General features: G+C 43.3%; 1 long non-coding RNA gene across 2 annotated transcripts in view; it reads right to left on the reverse strand.

Moving 5' to 3' along the window:
* Positions 1 to 19,174, reverse strand: part of LOC104425240 — a 47,192-nt gene that overhangs the window by 27,591 nt on the left and 427 nt on the right. The gene's annotated exons all lie outside the window — the stretch shown is intronic.

The raw sequence follows: 19,174 nt of genomic DNA on the forward strand, positions 1-19,174 counted from the left end.
TTTTGCTCGATAGGAATAATGGCTGGTCTACAGCTTAACAGTCTTGCTTCTGATATAATCTGCATTATGAATTTCCATTGGCTGAGAGAGATTCTTTGATCTAAACGAGCTATCTCAATTCCAAGAAAATATTTAGAAGGCCCTAAATCTTTGATATGGAAGGTAGAGTGTAAATACTCTTTAAGTCTCTTCACATCAGAATCATCATTTCCCATTATAAGTATGTCATCAACATAAATCATCAAGTAAATAGATGACATACCTTTTGTCCAAGTGAATAAGGCATAGTCATATTTAGATTGTTTGAATCCAGCGGCTATAAGTGCATTAGTAAACTTGGCGTACCATTGTTGAGAGGCTTGCTTTAGTCCATAAAGAGATTTATGAAGATGACATGCCTTAGACTCCCCCTATCTCCGTAATCCTGGTGGAAGATCCATGTAGATTTCTTCATCCAGATCACCATGTAAAAAGGCATTATGCACATCCATTCGATGCAACGGCCAGTCACGAAAAGTAGCAACCGATAGGAAAGAACGAACTATGACATCTTTTGCAACAGGTGAAAAAGTTTCATGATAATCAAAACCTTCTCGCTGTGTAAAGCCCTTGGCCACCAATCGGGCCTTATATCTCTCTACAGAACCATATGCCCTGTATTTAATCTTGTAAACCCCACCTACATCTAATTGGTTTGCGATGAGCAGGCAATGGTACGATATCACAAGTATGATTTTCTATCAAAGCATGTAACTCAGCCTCCATGGCCCAATGAGGATCATCTTTGGCCTCATTATAACTAGAAGGTTCTCGTTCTTTAGAAATACGGCTTATGCAACATAGATGTTCTGGTGATAGCTCATCAAATGAAATGTAAGACGAGATAGGATAATGAGTATCTGACGATCTTGAAGAACCACATATATAATCCTTTGTCCAAGCTGGTGGATGAGCAACTCGACTAGAACACCGTTGTTGACGCCTTAATTTTATTTAGGTTTATTTTATTTTATTTTATTAATTAAGTTTTTATTTTCTTTATTGAATAATAAATAAACAACAAAACAAAGCAAAAAAACAGAAAAAAGCAGAAAAGAAGAGAAGCAGCCTCCGCATGGGCCCTCGGCTCATCTCTGCCTCAGCCCAGCCCAGCCGGGTCTTCTTCTTCCTCGCGCAGTTGCAGCGCACGCGTAGGGGGCGCGACGCCGGAGCGGAGGGGAGGAGCAGCGACGACGCACGTGGAGCAAGGGGCAGCTGGCGTCGGATGGGACGCCGGTTCGGCCGGTGAAGGCCGTGGCAACCGCTGGTCGAGCTCCGTCGACCGGCCACCCCACGGCCTATAAATAGGCCCTCCATCCCCGACGAAGAGGAGACACAGAGATCAGAGGGAGACACAGAGAGAGACAGAGAGAGAGAGAGAGGCCAGCCGAGGCTTGGGGTCCCCTAAGAGACTTCGGGGAGCTCGAAGGGCGAGCCCGAGGGAGAGAGAGAGAGAGAGCCCCGGCGAGATCCGACCAAGACCAGGCCTTGCCGTGGCCTCCACCGTCGCAGATCAAGCCCCTCAGCTTCGTCGTTGCTCGCCGTGGCCGTTGCCATTGTAGATCAGCCCCTGCCGTCGCCGTCATCGCCTTCGTTCAAGAGAAGGTAAAAAAAAAAGCCGTCGCCATCGTCCCTGCCGTCCATCGCGATCCCATTTTGTCGTCATCGCCATCGTCGTGGTCCCCATCGTCGTTGCCGTCACCGCCATGGCCGTCGTCGCCGCAAGATCGCTTCGGTCTCCTCTTCGGCGCCGCAGATTCGCAAACCCTAGGGTTTGCGATTTTCCGGGTTGCAAAGCGGATCCAGACCCGGAAAATCGGGTAGGGTTTGCGGTTCGAGGGGTTGCTGGAGGATGGGTGAGGTGACCGGAGCCGGATCCGGGTAGGGTTCTGCTAGGAACCCGGGTCGTCGGACCGGGCCGGGCGTCCCCAAACGCCCGGCCATGGCGTTGTTTTGAAGGAAAAAAAAAGAGGAAAAACCCGAGTCCGCGTACGGGTCGCCGGCCGGGTCGGACCCAACCCGTGGATCCGACCGGTCAGTTTTTATAATATTTTAAATAAATGAAAAATCAAAAATAATTTATTTTAAAAAATCAAAAATAATTTATTTTCGAAAAAATATTATAAAATGTTTTAATTTCCAGAAAATCGAAAAATATTTAAAAAATGTTGAAAATGTTTTATTTTCTAAAAAATCGAGAAAAATAAAAAAATTATTTTCCAAAAATATTTTGAAATTTTCCAAAAATGCCAAAAATCCAAAAAAATGCCAAAAATCCAAAAAAGCCGAAAATTAATGAAAAAGCCAAAAAAATCAGAAAAAGCCAAAAAAGACTTGTATTTTTCCAAAAATACCAAAAAATCCAAAGAATCTCTTTATGTCCAAAATGAAAAAAGACTCAAAAAATACTTTTCTTCCCAAAAATGCATGGAAAATCCCTCGAACATCCAAAAAACCTCGGGGTTTAAACAAGATTAGGTACCGAAAGGGCATTAGTGATTAACTAGTGTAATCAAGTCCCCGATCCTAATTTCTCTCGGTTGCGCAGAGTGAGTATTTCTCCCGATACTTCACTTGGGTTTTTAATCAACCCACCCCAAATCGATTAGTGGCGACTCCAATTTAAAATTTGATTTACAGGTTAAAAACTTGAACCATTAAGTCGTGAATTGGTGGACTTGGGAGAGTTCGGGCTTAATAAATTCAGCGAGCCATTAGCCTCCTTAGGCGCTCGTACCCAATTGCGAGCGCCAGAAAAAAAGAGGTCGCGACAGCTTGGCGACTCCGCCGGGGACTTTGAGGACTTAGGCCATTTTTGTCTTGTTTAAATTCTTTCGACTTAGGTTTTTTCTTCATGCAGGTCAAAAGCTTAGAAATTTATTTTAATTTTGCTTAAAATAGATTATCTTGTGATTATAAATTGTTGTGCATGCTTTTTGTTTTAGCACTACACATGGCACACACAACCCAGCCCGGACGACTGGGCCGCCATAGGATTTCTAGGATGGTGTTAAGAAAGATATGACCTCGAACGTAAGACTGCGATGTAGAGGTTGCCTTTCTTTTCCCCGAGTTTCTTAGCCGAGGTTAGGAGGGTATGCTGCTAACGCGAGACTGCGACGGGTGGATATCCTTTTAATTTCAACAAACCTTCTCAGTTAGAAATCGAGCCGCACATATCATGCGCATGTCTATGTGATTGCCATCAATTTTCTCGCGTGAAGTTTTTATTTCGTGTACTTTGCAATTTACTTACCTTCCTGTATATATTGAGTAGTCCATGATTAGTGTAGGATTTAATATCACGGTCATCTAAATTTGGGAGTAATTGTCATAAAGTTTTTTTTTAATTGCAAATGAAATTACTTTCAGTTGGTGTTTTTATTCTTAAGCGTGTTAAAAAGTTCTTTTTTGCAAGATTTTTCATTTGCCTCAAAAAGGGATAGAAGTCTTTTTCAAAATTTGTTACAATTCATGCTTTCTTCGCCTTTCGAATTGAATAGCCTTTTAGCCCATGCTAGCATGTCACATGCCATTTTTCAATTCATGCTTAGGAAATCCTCTACCGTTTCATGAATAAACAAAAGAGTAGGATTAGGTCGTCATCATGGACAAACTCCCTATCTACGCCTTGTCTTCACACATGCTTGTTTATTCATGGCTAGGTAATCACGTTCGCTGATCCAAACTCGCTCAAAAGCAAGAGCAAGAATGGCCGAAGAGAATGTACCAAGCCGTGTTGCGGTCATGGAAAACGAAATGAAACAGGTCTTCAATGTGCTTCAACAACTCTCAAGGCAGATAGACTCCATCCAAGGCAAACTCACTCCCGCCCCGGCCTCAATCGAGGTATTGTTGCCACAATCATCTACTAGGGGTGATCAAGGTGGAGATATCAACGATAACATGCCCGAATTGGAGGATGATCCGCACCCAACCATGATCGAGAAAGCTAGGCCAAACAGTTTGTCTAAAGTTGAGCATGACAAACGCCTCGAAAAGCTTGAGGAGAAGCTGAAACAACTGCAAGGCCTTCAAGATCCTACTTTGACGGACCTCTCCATTTATTCCAATGTCAAAATGCCGGAAAAATTCAAAATGCTTGAGTTTGAGAAGTACGATGGCACGACTTGCCCTAGGGCTCATTTGCAAATGTACTTGGTTCGAATGACCCAATACGTTAATAATGCACCATTAATGATCCAGTTGTTCCAATCAAGTCTAATAGGCCCTCTAAGGTGGTACATTACAAAGAACATGAATCTCCTCGAAACATGGAGCGAAGTGAGTGAAGCATTCCTCAAGCAGTATAAGTTCATAATGGACATTACCCCTTCTCGTGAGGATCTCAAGCGTACTGAAAAGAAAAAGCATGAATCGTTCAAAGAATATACTATCCGATGGAGGAATCTGGCCGCCCAAATCAGTCCTGAACCAACAGATTTCGAGCTGAGAAAGATGTTTATCAAAACCCTCCCTTACGAGTACCGCAATCGAATGGTAACCACGATCGCTGAATCATTTAATCAACTCATTCCAGTAGGGGAGCAAATCGAGATAGGGTTGAGGGATGGTTGGTTCACTAAACCTGCATCCACGGGCAAGTTCAGCATGAAGAAAGATAAAGAACCCCTGGTAGATGTCAATGCAACCTATAATCATTCTCCAACAATTCAGACAAGTGCAAGACAGCAACAGACCACCAGCCGTCAGCCATCTCAGCGTTACAACAATAAGAGACAATTTACTCCTCTTCCTGGATCTTCGTCACAAGTACTGGCAGTCCTTCGGAAAAATAACCTCCTTTCAATTGAGCCAAAACGACCCAACGCTGAAAGTTTTTCCAACTATGACCCGTCAAAAATATGTGACTATCACATGGAAGAAGTAGGGCATTCAACTGATGAGTGCTTCGCCCTCAAGAGTCGAATCTAGAACCTGTTAGACACTAAAGCTTTCTCATTCCAAGACAATCCGCTCCCTGATCACACCGACAAAGTAAACGCGGTATTCAGTTTTGAAGATAGTTAGAGCAGAAATGTCGAAGCACATACCGCTGACATCTATCAAGGACTGGTGAAGGCCGGGTATTATTCAGGCAATGAAGTGCCACCCTTAGCAACAGAGAAAGAAGGGCCAGATGACATGACCACCATGTTTGGAGACCTTTTCATGAACACCATCAATGAAGGACCATAAGGGGAAATGGGTGCAGGCCCGCTCGAGTAGAACCCTTTTTAATTTTCTTTTGTATTCCCCTATGTGGGAGCTTGTACATCTTTCTTAAGTCTGGCTTGTTTTTATCAGTTTCGCTCGAGGAACTAACTTTTGAAAACACTTTTCCAAAATGTAAATCCACTTATTGAAAAAAGTTGAAAATATTTTGAGAGCATGAGGTGGTATCCCAAACCAGCCCGGTGATGCTATCCAACCATGAAAAAATTATCATCCAAGAAGAATACCGAAATTTGGGCTTCCTCATGCTTTCTTCCCCCAAAGATATATACTTTTGAAAACAAAAAATGCTTTATTGCCAAAAGCTTTTGTCAAAACAAGATTATTAAATCATGTTTGTCTTTCTAACTCACTCACTTCATGTCTCAGAAGATCATACCCACCCCCTTTGACTTAGTGTAACAAGGGGCATTTGAAGCAAGCACATCATGTGAACTTGCCAAATTCGAAGACACCTTGCCAAGAAAACGGGGGCAAACAGAAAGAAGCATCCCATTTCAAAAGGGTGAGTCTTATTCTTTGAATATAATTTTGGAAATGATAACCCCTCTCTTCTATTTTCAGGATACAAAAGGTGAGACGTAATAGGTACAGGTATACAGTTGAATCGAAGCATCCATGACATGCCTCACTCCTGCCCAGCTCCATCTTAAGCCAAATGACTATTTTGTCGCACGACGCACCCAAACAGCTAGATGTTACAGTTTCAACTTTGACGAGCCCAAAAACATAAGGAAGAAGTTCCTTCTCTTCCTTTAAAGTGATTACTGTCAATGGGGAGAAAATCTAGACAGTCAAGGCGATCTATAGCCCCACACCCTGGACAATGACTTTGGAATCTAGAAGCTTCACTCTAGACGCATATTCTTCCAAGGAGTAATTGCCATCAGAAAGCTTGAGATTTTTTATCTCAGATTCCATAGAAGCTTGAGGTACATGACTTTGCTCAATGCTGCCATAGTCAAAGACAGAAGAAAAATTCCACAAAAAGAAGGCGTTGAAGATCAATCGACAACCATCAATCATGCATACATGGCCATGAGTGAGGAAGGCCAATCGAAAGAAATGTCAAATTGTGCCGAGACAAAAAGGCTGTCATCGATATTCAAATATCCCTAGGAGTCAGCAAATACAGACTTTGGAGAGGAGTAATTTGGTATCGTTTCCAATACTCCCCCCTCTTTGAATTCACTTTTGACATATTCCCCTTATTGGCAGGAAGCATCAGGATTCAAGAGCCAAACTTGATGGTTAGGTTTGGCAAATCAATATTGGTCAAGCTAGTACATGGAAATGACCCACATCAAATTCACCTGGCTTCGTGTAAAAAGACATGTCATCCAGGAGCCAATTCAGAGAATAATTGAACCTAACGAAGCAAAGGACATAGGACTTCGTGTCCCCCTCTCAGGTTCACCCAATCATCTGCAAACCAGTGAAGGGTAAAGTTGTATCGACTCCAGTTATTCGACTCTTGAAAGAGTTCATGACTAATACATTCCCTCTTGTTTGTTGCAGGATCACTTGACTGTCAAAAACAAGGATAACAAATCAATGACATGGGCAAAAGCAGAGACACCCGATCAAATCCCTAATCCTTGGTTGATCATTCATGTGTCATATCCCTAATCAATAGGGACAACCATCGACACCCCTTTGTGAATAACCCTTTTGATGTTCAAAACTTAACAATACTATTCTGTTGACCCTTAAAGCTACCAAGAATGTCTTTTTGAGCCAAAACCATTCACTTGTTTTGAAAAGTTCAAACTCCATCATATTCAAAATGTTGCATGTCACTTCCAGATGAATTCTGCATGATGATTTTGCCTGTCTAAGTCACTGATTCCACTAAGGATTATCATAATAGACAGTTAAGTGAAGAATACAAGATTAATTGAGCATGCTGAATGAGGCGCGTCAGAATGATGAAAGGCAAGCCATATCCTACACACAATTCCCCCCGTCTATACACTTGTGAGATGAGTGCAGAAAATTCCATGGCTGCAGGGTAAAGAGTTCTCTCGCGAATAGTATGATAACCAAAATAGTGAGAGGCATTCCATCGCTCACCCCATTGAGCCACATACACTGACAAATTTATGCTATACTCCCGTCAAAGAACCACCCCACACTGGGGCAAGTCAAAAGCAAGTTAGCATCACAAGGTGAGAAAGGGGATAGAAATTTTCTTGCTTGCACTTGCATCAATCTTCAAGTGTCTTTATTGCATATGAACACTCGCATTAATTTAAGTGCCCTAGAGTCATGAAGAGCAATTCTTTCTTTACGCACTTGTATTCATTGTACAACCCAAGTGAGTCTGTAGTTTTACCCTCACATCGAGACAAAGCAGAAGTTATTGTCATAGCCTGAGCGCCGGTTGAAGATGAAGACTCAAGAGTCTAATAACGGTGCTTCAATTAAGCTTGTCAAGATCAGCTCTCAAGCAACAAGAATAAAAAAACATGGGCATAAAAAACAGTGTACCTGGGTAAAAGCAAGGTCAATGCCCATAAATGAAGAACTGAATAAAAATAGGGGCATGAAAAAAGGTGCCCGGTAAAAGCAAGGCCAATGCCCCCCAGTCAAAAATACAGCCAAGAAAATGTTGCTGTCCATAGAACCTCCATTTGACAGTGAGAAGAAAGACTGGTGACAAATGCCAAGGCAATCACTAGCTCTCACCCTTTTACACATGAATCAAGCCTACATTACATCCCATTGTAAAAGTCTCTTCAGACTAGGGGCACTTCAATTAACGTAGGATTTCATATGTCTATAAGCATCGCTCGAAGAAGTACGAGCAAGACTATTCTATCTCTTTTCGCAGGACTCTTGACTTGCAAACCCGGGAGATGATCGTGCGGCACTTCGTTCATGAGCCTTGACCTCGACGGTCCCATTTGATAAGCTATTGACCAAGTCTTCATCACAATTTCAACAAAGACCTCTCACATTGGTAAAGTCGTACCACTTGCGAGAATACTCAGACCCCTACTGACATGATGACAGTGAGAAGTGTGGTCCTTATAAATCCTGCATCAATGGTTAGGATAGCCTTTTCCATGAGAGAGAGAGTGGAAAGTCCTTTCAGACTGAAAGTCCCTCATCTGGCATGCTCAAGACATCTACATTTGGAATGAAGGTTGTCTTTCAAATTTTCCCCAGTGGAATTCGGATGATGCCAAAGCTGACAAAATTGTCATGCATGAATCCCATTTAACTCATGAATTTACTGCATATACAATCATGTGTGCATACTGTGCAAATAGTATACATACTCTCAGAGATCAGAAATATTGCCAGGTAAACATATCCATGTCCCCATTTGTCTTAAAGTACCTACCACTGTCTAGGTACTCTCTTCTTGACACTCGACCTATTCGAATTGTCCATTGAGTTTTGATGCTTGCAAATGTCTTAGCATCCCATTGTCTTTGAGTATCGGCCACCGTCTGGATACTCATATTTCCTGACACTCGACCTATTCGAGTTGTCCCCAGAGTATTGATACTTGTGACTGACCAAATATCCCTTTATCGTTGAATACCTACTGCTGTCTAGGTATCCCTATTGTCTTTGAGTACCGGTCACTATTCGAATACTCCCTTTTCCTGACACTCGACCTGTTCGAGTTGTCCCCAGAGTATTGATACTTGTGACTGACCAAGTATCTCTTGGAATACCTACTGCTGTCTAGGTATCCCCATATCGTCAAGTACCCACCGTTGTTCAGGTATGCTTCCTAGCACTTGGACCAGCCTGAGTGGTCCCAGATCATATCGTTAAATGCTTATGTTCATCCAAGTATTCCAGTACTTTGTACACCTGTGGCTACCCAGGTGTTCCAGCCATTTTGAGTGCCTACGGCCATCCAGGTAAGCCTCGTGCTACATTCAAGTTTATATTACCAGAAGGTGAGAGACCTTCATGAATATGCGGGGCATGTCCTCAATATTCCCAATTACCAAGAGGTGAGAGACCTTCATGAATATCCAAGGTATGTCCTCGATATTCCCCACTACCAGGAGGTGAGAGACCTTCATGAATATGCGAGGCACGTCCTCAATATTCCCAATTACCAGGAGGTGAGAGACCTTCATGAATATCCCAGGTACATCCTAGATATTCCCAATTACCAGGAGGTGAGAGACCTTCATGAATATTTGAGGTACGTCCTCCATATTCCCAATTACCAGGAGGTGAGAGACCTTCACGAATATCTCAGGTACGCCCTCGATATTCCCAATTACGAGGAGGTGAGAGACCTTCACGAATATCCCAGGTACGTCCTCGATATTCCCAACTACCAGGAGGTGAGAGACCTTCACGAATATCCCGGGTACGCCCTCGATATTCTCATTACCAGGAGGTGAGAGACCTTCATGAATATGCGAGGCACGCCCTCAATATTCCCAATTACCAGGAGGTGAGAGACCTTCACGAATATCCCAGGTACGTCCTCGATATTCCCATTTACCAAGAGGTGAGAGACCTTTATGAACATGCGAGGCACGTCCTCAATATTCCCAATTACCAGGAGGTGAGAGACCTTCATGAATATCCAAGGTACGTCCTCGATATTCCAACTACCAGGAGATGAGAGACCTTCACGAATATCCCAGGTACGCCCTCAATATTTCCCAATTGCCAGGAGGTGGGACACCTTCACAAATATCCAAGGTATGTTCTCAATATTTCCAATTATCAAGTACCCCTTCGATACTTGTGAATGTCCAAGTATCCCCCAAGAATTCATACTTGTGATCATCCAAGTACCCCTTCAATACCTATGATCAGCCAAATACCCATTTTGACGCCTGCAAAGGCCCAAATACCCTTCAGGTTGGTACTTGTGAATATCCAAGTACTCTTTGATATGCTTGTGAATGTCCAGGTATCTTCTAGAATCGATGCCTTGAGAAAGGTCGGAGCATCCTCTCGAGAAAAGTCGGGTACCAGCTGTTGTCTTTGACAAAGGTCAGACACCCCCACAAAACAGATGCCTTGAGAAAGGTCGGCGCATCTACCGAGAAAGGTCGGGTACCAACTGGTGTCCTCGATACAAATCAGGCACCCACAAATGAGATGCCCTGAGAAAGGTCGGTGCATCTCCCGTCAAGGCGATCGAAGAATGGTTCGGGTCCGAGACAAACCACTAATTGCTCCAACAGGCGACCGAATAATGATTTGGGTCCTAGATGAGCAATTTCCCATCAAGGCGATCGAAAAAAGGTTCGGGTCCTAGACAAATCATTGATTGTTTTAGTAGGCGACCGAAGAATGGTTCGGGTCCTGGAGAAGCAATTTCCCGTCATAGCGACCGAAGAATGGTTCGGGTCCGAGACAAACCACTGATTGCTCCAACAGGCGACTGAAGAATGGTTCGGGTCCTGGAGGAGCAATTTCCCGTCAAGGCGACCGAAGAAAGGTTCGGGTCCTAGACAAATCATTAATTGTTTTAACAGGCAACCGAAGAATGGTTCGAGCCCTGGAAAAGCAACCTCTTCATATCACCAGGTAAGATGACGCCTTGATACTTGCCAAACTCGGGGTTCACACCCTATCTCACTCACTCCCGGTAAGTAACTACAGGTATCTTCTTATCTATCTTAGTATTTGTAATGTTATATTGCTCTTTTTGCATAGGATAATAGCTCCAAAGTAAAATATAATCTGTTACGCATGTATAGATAAAATTTAGGCATCGGTTGTCTTTAAATGCAACCTCTACGAGTTCACCTTCAAAGAGGGGCATTTGTTGACGCCTTAATTTTATTTAGGTTTATTTTATTTTATTTTATTTTAGTAATTAAGTTTTTATTTTCTTTATTGAATAATAAATAAACAACAAAGCAAAGCAAAAACAGAAAAAAAGTAGAAAAGAAGAGAAGCAGCCTCCGCATGGGCCCTCGACCCATCTCTCGCCTCGCCCCTAGGCAGGTCTTCTTCTTCCTCGCACAATTGCAGCGCACGTGTAGGGGGCGCGACGCCGGAGCAGAGGGGAGGAGCAGCAACGACGCACATGGAGTAGGGGGCAGCTGGCGTCGGATGGGATGTCGGTTTGGCCGGCGAAGGCCGTGGCAACCGCCGGTCGAGCTCCGTCGACCGGCCACCCCTCGGCCTATAAATAGGCCCTCCATCCCCAACGAAGAGGAGACACAGAGATCAGAGGGAGACACAGAGAGAGACAGAGAGAGAGAGAGAGGCCAGCCGAGGCTTGGGGTCCCCTGAGAGACTTCGGGGAGCTTGAGTTCAGGCCGGCCGTGGTGTGGTGAGCTCGAAGGGGTCCCCGAGAGACTTTGGGGAGCTCGAAGGGCAAGCCCGAGGGAGAGAGAGAGAGAGCCCCGGCGAGATCCGACCAAGACCAGGCCTTGCCGTGGCCTCCACCGTTGCAGATCAAGCCCCTCAGCTTCGTCGTTGCTCGCCGTGGCCGCTGCTGTTGTAGATCGCCCCCGCCGTCGCCGTCATCGCCTTCATTCAAGAGAAGGTAAAAAAGCCGTCGCCGTCGCCCCCCGCCGTCCATCGCGATCCCATTCCGTCGTTGTGGTCCCCATCGTCGTTGCCATCACCGCCGTCGCCGTCATCACCGCAGATCGCTTCGATCTCCTCTCCGGCGCCGCGGATTCGCAAACCCTAGGGTTTGCGATTTTCCGGGTCGCGGCGATCCGGACCCGAGAAAAAATCGTAGGGTTTGCGGTCCGAGGGGTTCTTTGGAGGATGGGTCGGGTGACCGGAGCCGGATCCGGGTAGGGTTCCGCTAGGAACCCGGTCGCCGGACCGGGCCGGGCGTCCCCAAACGCCCGACCACGGCGTCGTTTTGAAGGAAAAACCCGAGTCGGGCCCGCAACGCATACGGGTCGTCGGCTCGGGTCGGACCCAACCCGCGGATCCGACCCGGTCAGTTTTTATAATATTTTAAATAAATGAAAATCAAAAATAATTTATTTAAAAAAATCAAAAATAATTTATTTTCGAAAAAATATTAAAAAATGTTTTAATTTCCAGAAAATCGAAAAATATTAAAAATGTTGAAAAATGTTTTATTTTCTAAAAAATCGAGAAAAATAAAAAATAATTTATTTTCCAAAAATATTTTGAAAAATATTAAAAAAATATTTATTTTCCAAAAAATGCCAAAAATCCAAAAAAGCCGAAAATTCATGAAAAAGCCAAAAAATTCAGAAAAATCCAAAGAATCTCTTTATGTCCAAAAATGAAAAAAAAAGACTCAAAAATGATTTTCCTCCCAAAATGCATGGAAAATCTCTAACATCCAAAAACCTCGGGGTTTAAACAAGATTAGGTACCGAAAGGGCATTAGTGATTAACTAGTGTAATCAAGTCCCCGATCCTAATTTTCTCTGGTTACGCAGAGTGAGTATTTCTCTCGATACTTCACTTGGGTTTCTAATCAACCCACCCCAAATCGATTAGTGGCGACTCCAATTTAAAATTTGATTTACAGGTTAAAAACTTGAACCATTAAGTCGTGAATTGGTGGACTTGGGAGAGTCCCGAGCTTAATAAATTCAGCCGAGCCATTAGCCTCCTTAGGCGCTCGTACCCGATTGCGGACGCCAGAAAAAAAGAGGTCGCGACAACCGTGGAGGCTCTTGTTGCATTGAGAAGGTCTCATCTTCAGTAGGGCTTGGTTCTGGAAGGTTTGTGGACTGTGCTGGCTCTTCTATATGAGATTCTTCAGTGGAATGACTCGCGAATGTCTCAATAGGCATTGTAGGCAATACATCAGTCGGTCTTGGAGGAGAAGTAGCAAAAAATGTTCCTCCCCAAAGTAAATCCTCTTCCAATAAGAAACTTGGATTGACCATCTTCTCATCTTCAGCTAAAGAGACAAGAGTTTGGAAGGGAAAAATATTCTCATGAAAGACAACATCTCTGCTCACAAAGAATTCTCCTGTGGATGGTGCGTAAATCCGATATCCCTTTTTTAAGGTGGGATATCCCATGAATATACATTCACTGGCACGTGGTGCCATCTTATCCTTGTGTCCCACTATAGTTACATGACAGAGGCGCCCAAAAACTCTAAGATAACTCAAATTTGATTTCCTTCCAGACAACATCTCAAATGGTGTCTTCCCTTTCAAACTGCGTGATGGCATGCAATTAATCAAATATGCTACTGTGACCACACAATCTCCCCAAAAAATCTCAGGAATGGATTCTTGAAACTTAAGGGCACGTGCTACTTCTAAGAGGTGACGATGTTTTCTCTCAACAACACCATTTTGCTATGGTGTATAAGTGCAAGAACTCTTATGCAAGATTCCATTCAGGGAAAATAAAGAAGCACATTCACCATTGAAGAACTCTACCATTATTAGTTCTAATCCGACGGATTGTTTTTCCAAACTGAGTTTTGGACAAGGAAAGAAAGGTCCTTAGGTGAGAAAGGACTTGATTTTTGGATTGCATGAGAAATATCCATGTCACACGAAAAAAATCATCAACAATTGTGAGGAAATATCACAACCCATCATGGTGCAACGTATGGTAGGGTCCCCAAACATCAACATGGATTAATGAAAAATACCATTTGCTCGGGAATTACTATTTGGGAAAGGAGAACATGTCTGTTTTGCCAAAGGATAGATAGGACACTAGGACAAGGGAATGAAGCACTATGTCCCAATCTTTTATGATAAAGAAAATTCTTGTCATTGATAACATGGTTACACAATGATTTATTGAATTCAACAGAAGTCAATTTAAAACTGCTTGGAAAATCCATCCAAAAATAACCCAAGCCCATTAGTTTGCCAATCGAAAGGGCCTGAAAGAAACAATTATTAGGAGAGAATAGAACATGGCATGAATTTTCTTCATAAGCTCGATTAACTGATATGAGGTTGAATTGGAAGTCAAGCACATAAAGCACATTTTGAAGTGTAATTAGGGGACTAAGATTCACAGTGCCAGTCATGACAACTTGTGTTGAATTTCCATTTGGAAGTTGTACTAATATAGGGAAATATAATTTCTTGATTTTAGAAAAGAAACCCTTATCACAGACAATGTGGTCGCTAGCACCCGAATCTATAATCCATGCATTCTTCGAAATTGAATTAATCAAATAGTAAGATGTACCTGCGAAGCTGCTAGCCTTATTAGAGGCATCCAATTTTTTCAAAGCTTCCATATACTGCTCATAGGTAATCGATCTATATGTTGGCTGACCCAATAACGGCAAAATTTGTGAAGATTTCCCTTTTATCTTTTTCTCTAGGTTTCTTATGTAATTTCCAACAATTATCAATTGTTTGGTGCGGACGTTTACAATAGTCACAATATAATTTACATTTTCCTTTTTGACCATTGATTTTTGCGGTTGAAGGAAACCTGTTTCCGAGCTGGAAAGCTTGGGCCAAAGTGGGCCCATATGCCCTGTCTAGCCTAGTGGGCTAAATTCCGCGTGCACCGTCTGGTTCATAAGTATTAATTCCCTGTGGCCCGTCTGCTCCAGCGAAGCTGCTTCATGGGCTGTCTGAGAATGGCCCTATCGCCAAAAAATTCAGACCGCCCGATTGCTCACCAAAATTAAGGCTAGGGTTTCTTGAAGACAACCCCAAATTCGCCCCCTTTCGTCCTCCGCCTCCTGAGTTTCTCTATGGAGAGCGAAAATGGCCTCTTACTACCAGAGCCATCGCCTCGCCTCCCTTTCCATAAACCGCCGTCCTCTAGTGGCTCTTCTCTTGGACGACGAGTTGATAAATTCGGCCAACGTTCGGCATGGTATCCATTATCAGGATCTAAGATCGAAACGAAAGGTATGTCTCGTTTAAGATTAGGAGAAACCTAATCGCCTTCTCTCTCTCGCGCATGTTCTTGTACTGCTGTAGAATGTGTTCAAGCCAATCAAATTTTTCTTCGGCTACTTCCATCTCATTCCACAAGGCCGACAGTTTATTGTAAACTGTCGCAACAGTCATGTTACCCTGCTTCAAATTCGAAATTTGCTGTGTTATGGAAAAAATCTTGATTTGATCTAGCTTTCCATACATTTCCTTAATGTTATCCCACATCTTTTTAGTATCCGCCATCAAGGGAAGTCCAGCTACGACTTCGGGTGCGATACAATTCCCGATCCAAGTTCTGACAAGTTGGTTACATTTCCTCCAAATTCGAGCCATTCACTCATCGGACGGAACCAAAATCGTTCCGTCGAGAAAACCATCATTATCCTTTGTTACCAGGGCACGCTGGAGCTCCCGCGACCAAGTCGAGTAGTTGTCTAGGCCGGTTAATTGTTGACTGATGAGCTTCAGTTCTGGTTCGTCGGCGTTCGTCGTGTAAAGAGGGTTGCCGAGCTCTAACCGACCGTTGGCCAGCAAGAATCTGATATGGGAAAAAACTAGGTGAAAATGACACGAGACAGCTGCAGTGGTGGCAGAAGCGAGCAGAGCGAAGTAGCATCGACCCCGGCACTCGGAGCTTGCAGGCGAGCAATGGTGCCGCGCGGTGGCCAGATGTAGGCGGAGGTGTGGTGGACAGAGGCCGGGGGGGCGTGAGGCTACCCACAGAGAAGACAACTGTAGCTTCTCCTTTTTTTAAGCAATGAATCTTAGCAAATTGCATCCTTTTAACCGAATAGGTTAATCGAAAAATGAGATGAAGTATTTTCTGGCATGACATGATACTTGATATAATACCAAAATCATCCATGAGGCAAAACGACCTCTTCCGCAGAAATAATCAGGCGGTGGATCTGGAGGTGATGCTTATAACCTTGATCTCTAATTAATGTGACAAAATAAAGCGGCGCGAATTGTGTACGAACAGAACTATCTCATCAATATATCATTAAAAGTAAAGGCAAGAAAACTAAGACAATTAAGTCAACCTCACGTCATTTCAATTAATTATTTCATTGGACAAGGAACGCAAAATCACACGCTGGAGACTACCCCTGTTCATCCACGATACATGGAGTTGGAACAATGAGCAAACACCTACAACCCGTAAATCTAAAAGGAGAGGGTGCCCACTCTTCGAGGCTAATCATGTCTTGATCCACCAGACTCGTGAATGAAGACAACATTAGACTCGCAGAGGGGGCACCTTGCACATTTATATGTACATGTTATAGGTGTTTGCTCTCAAGCGGATGAAGACATGATTTTGCACTCTCTGGACTAAGTACAGGTTATAGGGGATCTAATGAACAAGGCCTCCATGAAAGACTTCCGCTCACATCACTGTTCACCGGGGTAAACTTCAGGTCCGTGACATCTCATTTACCGATAATGGCATCGACCTACTGGCGGATTGGTCCAATTCGACCCCCTTATCAGTCTCTCCATCCTGCTCCGGAGGAAGACGGCCAGTGGTTAGAGCGACTCAAGAGCAACACAGTAGCTGTTAAAGGACTATGTCTGCCATTGTGGGTCCATCAATTGGATCTTCCTGAACACATAGCAAACCAATGTGCAGGCATCTAAAAATTTCGTCCCTCAAATAGGAGTCTCCAATGGCCGGATTTAACACTTCAACTGGCGTACTGTCTCTGCAACTTTTCCAGGCCTAAATCACTCCCATTGGGGAAAAAAAAACAAAGAAAAATTATTAATACGTCAAATTCTGCTTAGTTTAACAAATGTATGATTAGTTATAACAGATTTGTGCAACTTACATGGCTAGCAAAATCTTCGCCCCATCTGCTTGGTATAAGAATCTATTCTTCTTACCCCCATTGAACTTCGAGGAGAAATGCGCATGCATTGCCTACTTAGGAGACATGTAACCATTGCAAACCGTAATACAACATCAACATAAACTACGTAACAATAAAAAGTAGAGAACAGAGCATTAAAATACCTAAAAAGTCCCTACTATAAAACAAATGTCCAAATTTAAATTCATCATATTTGTCATAATTTGAGCTATAACATGCTTATTCAAGTCAAATGCAACATGGCTATGCATCATTATCAACGGATCAACAAAGGTTTTTGATATATTTAATGGAATTTAGAGCATAAACTGCTAATGTATGGAAAATTCTACACATGCCGCTTTGTTCACCCTTAACTTGAATATTATAATGACTCACTCTCTCAAATTAATGATGTCTAACCACTTGTGCAAACTGTTTATTACAATGACAAAGTATACTATAATTAAGCAAACTTTAATTCAAAAGCCTAGTGGGAGAGATATTTCTTATATAGAGTTTAGCCAAATCTGGTTAAATACTTTTGGAAGCAATAAGACACACGTCTAACTTTAGGTGCGGTCGCCAGAGCAGAAGTGGGAGGCAGAGGCACCATGCTGGGAGGGCGGAGGCATTATAGAAGGGGTAGAGCTCATAACTCATGTTGTAGCTCGGAATGATCACCCTCCCACCTTGGCTCCTCTGACACAGATTAGCAATCGCAAATGGGAGGCGCACGAGACAGTCCAACACCATCAAGTCGGGCATGAGGAGAAGGAAAAGAGGAGTTTCAAGGTTGGATAGGTAGGTGGAGTCGGGAGTGAAGAGGGTGGTTTTGAGCAATCATGAAATAAATGTACGGGTGCAGCTTCCATACTGAAAATTTTGAACCGGGGGAGGGGGGGAGAGGGAGAGGGAGGGAGACGGTGAAGCAAGAATTCATGATTAGCTAGGTTAATGAATCAAGGGCTTGAAGATGCTTTTGTTCCCAGACCTACCCGAAGAATCTAGAGCAAGAGCTAAAATAAGTCTCCACATTCCCATATCGTAAAGAATTGCAGCATGTAATGATTTTTCAAAGGCGGTGATCTATCTCTTTTTTTTTTTCTTTTTTTTTCTTTTTTTTGATGAAGACGGTGATCTATCTTTTGTCTAAGACTTAGAAAGAAACCTGCTGACATCCGCCACAGGGTAAACCACCGCCTCTCCAGCCCCCGGCCGATTCTACCATAGAGGCCAATGATAGACAATAACTTCCCCAAGTGAAGGTGATTCACATTAAGGTGGCAATCCATAATTTGCAGATGAGAAGATAAGGTGGGACTGTCAATAAGTGCCATCAGACGCGTTCCAGGAGTGCTAGGAGGAATATAAATGCAACTGGGTATGCTTAGATTTCTTCCCAGCCAAAAAGAAGTAGCTGAAATCTACCTTGTAAGAGCGGGTTCTCACAGGAGCTGTACCAGTCGACCCTATAACCTGCCTGGAACCGTTTCTAGGATTGACCCGGGAAATGGCCCGTCGTTTCTTATTTCCTGTTTCATTTTAATTTCTCGATTAGATAAAGACATTGGAGGCAATGTAAGAGAAAATCTTGCCAAAGCTTCAGGTGAAATTGGTGGCAATGAAAGAGAACCTGCAGTTACAAAATTAAATGAAGAAATCAAACGTGCACAGGAAAAATTGGACACGATGCAAGGCACTGAGGATAAAATTGTAAGCAGAAGTAGAAGCCTTTGAAGGGTAAAATGAGGGGAAAATGGTGCATAAAATTGTAAGCAGAAGTAGAAGCCTTTGAAAGGTAAAATGAGGGGAAAATGGTGCACCATCTCCGGTAAGAGCAGAAAAATCATGATGCGTAGACCCCCACAATCTATGGCTACTACAGGGTAGAGTGCAAAGATCAAGAAAAACCCAGAAGGAATCATGACTTGATAAGCACTCACAAGTCATGAATCGCAAACAACGCTGCATCTCCTCAGACACCAACACAAATGAAAGAGGCAGGAGAAACCAACAAACCACATAAACCCGGCTAATCCAAAACAAGAAAGCCCATAAAGATCCTAACTTTCATTCCAGAATTTAAGCACCAGCCACTCCCTGGCTCAATCTCCAGACGGGCAAAAGTTCCAGTAGCAAGAATCAAAAGCTCAGATAACAAACAAACATAATACGAAGAGGGTGATTGCCTGCGGTGACATAATGGAGATCTACACCAAA

The sequence above is a fragment of the Eucalyptus grandis genome, chromosome 5 (assembly GCF_016545825.1).
Source record: "Eucalyptus grandis isolate ANBG69807.140 chromosome 5, ASM1654582v1, whole genome shotgun sequence".
Classification (NCBI taxonomy): domain Eukaryota; kingdom Viridiplantae; phylum Streptophyta; class Magnoliopsida; order Myrtales; family Myrtaceae; genus Eucalyptus; species Eucalyptus grandis.